Below are 2,450 nucleotides of genomic sequence, written 5' to 3'. Positions count from 1 at the left end.
TCAATGCACTTAGGTGTTTAATCATGTTTTTTTGCATTGTGAAATTGGCATTCAACTGTTGAAAGCCTCAATTTCTCATAAATCCTCATGTTATTGCACAAAATGTTATTTGATCAACACTTCAACACCCTGCTCTTCTCAACAGACTCCTACTAGAACTGACAGATTTCAGCTGGCTAAAGCCAGAGTCAGAGGAGTGATGACCTGTGAGACCATTTTGTGAACTGAGTTTTACAGTGATTTTATCATAACAGCCATTAACACTGACAGATTTATAATAGCTCTAGAATGTAAAACACCACTACTTACAGAGCAGGTTCAATAAAGTGCTGTTCACCTTTCTGAACTGAACATTTAGAGCTCTGAGCTATGTAAGGTGTAGTATCAAGAAAATAACAACCAAACAAGAGAAAACAGCTTCGTAAACTGGGCTTATTTAAATGGATTTTCCAACATATTCCATGCATTTGGACTCTGTCCATACTCCATGGAATCCACCAGCTTTCTATATAGTTATGATATATATATATATATATATATATAATGCATACACACATGTATATAATGCATACATACATGCACAGGCATGAGACATGTCTTTCTTACCTCTTCCAGCAGGAGTGCAATAATGAAGCAGGGGCCTCGGCTTCTTATCTTATTTGTGTATCACTCGGCTGTAGATCCTCAAGTCATCTCTGAATTCATGCTGACACTGTCCTTCCTTCTGGAGGGTGGCTACTTTTGTTCCCCATGGTCCCTGTGTGTGTTGTAAAGTAGCCGCCGCTTCAAGCTCATGCCCATGATGGACTACATTTTCACATTTAGTTTACTAATTTGTATTGAGATTGTAGTGCATTATGGGAGCGAGCTTGAAGTGGTGGCTACTTTGCAACACACATAGGGACCATGGGGACGTAGATACCCTCCAGAAGGAAGGCCAGTGTCAGCACAAATTCAGAGATGATTTGAGGTCTCCTCAGATCACAGGTACCAGCATAAATACAGGAGGAAAGAAAAAAAGGACCAAGACATAGTCCGTAACGTCCAATAAAATGCAATTTATTAAATAAAAAATGCGTACTAACAATGGTGCAAACAGAACAGTCATTGGGTATTGCTGGGTCAAACCAGCAAGGCAAGTGGCAGCAAAGCGATTAAACGACCCGTTCATCCGGCTCAGCTCAGTGCAGTGACATCAGAAGCTCTGCCCTACATACGTTACGTCAAAACACGTGACTTCGTCAGGGGTCTGGAGCTACTGATGTCTTGAAGTCTATTTAACAGAAAAGAATACTACCATAATGGCAGTAAACCAGGCGCACTTCCCCTACCATATATATGGAAATAGCACCATCAGCAAAAAAAAAACCACAGGCCAGCACACAGAAGAAAGGGAATAACAATAGATACAATTACGTATAAAATACATAAAAAATATAAAACCAACAACATAAAACATAAAGGAGGGGCCTAAGCACCAACTCCATATAAAAATCATATAAAAATAAATATATCCCATATGATAATATACTAATAAGCCAGCAGAGGGCAGCAAATATATATGTACATAAATCTCAAAAAGAGTAATGACGTATATAAAATATTAATGACATATATAAAATATACATACAGGCATTTAAAAGGAAACCTAGTGTGTGTAAAGTAAATAACAAGTATATGAAACCACTCCTACTCCTAAATATTTCAGGCATTAGATATAAACCAATTTAGGTTGAATTCTGCATTAAGTCCATTAAGTCCTTACCTACCAAAAGACTGCAAGACAAAAGGTATGTATAGGGTATTTATAAAAATTGTCTTGGGGGTAAGCGGGCGAGGGTGGTGGTGAGGGGATTTATACTTTAGCTATAACATGAACTAACCTTACCCAAATAATCTAACTTTTAGATAGCACACAGACACTGTGACATTGTGCTGTTGAATTTTCCTGATATGTCTTGGAATCTATTTCTGATATATCAGTAATTGCAAGCTTTATATTTTTCAAAACTACAGAGTAGCCACAAACATTATACTCTATCTACCATTATCCTCCTAGAATAATAAAGCGAGTGGAGTATTAGCAGTACAATGACATAGTGCTGCCTGGAGGGCCTTCTGTCTTTTCATTTCCTTAAACATGGTACCCTAATTGTTTAATGACTATTTACTAGCTTTTGTTGATTTTGATATTTAATGTTAAACAATTTGCTCATTTGAGGAAATCCTCTTTATGGAACAGCAGTCTGAAGACATGTTGTCAGACCAAATAAGGAATAATATAATGCAAGGTCTACTTATACTTTCCTAGCCACCTCTTCCTTTAAAAATCACCCGATGTTAGTACTTCCAAAATGTACTGCCTTATGCCTTCAGAGCTTTGATGAGGATGATTTCACATTCCTCTTAGCTAACTCCTGGGGACTTAAGTGTCTTCTTGCGAGATTTTG

Source organism: Nanorana parkeri, unplaced genomic scaffold (assembly GCF_000935625.1).
Source record: "Nanorana parkeri isolate BGI_ZX_2015 unplaced genomic scaffold, ASM93562v1 scaffold22, whole genome shotgun sequence".
Taxonomy (NCBI): domain Eukaryota; kingdom Metazoa; phylum Chordata; class Amphibia; order Anura; family Dicroglossidae; genus Nanorana; species Nanorana parkeri.
This window is presented reverse-complemented; position numbering follows the sequence as displayed.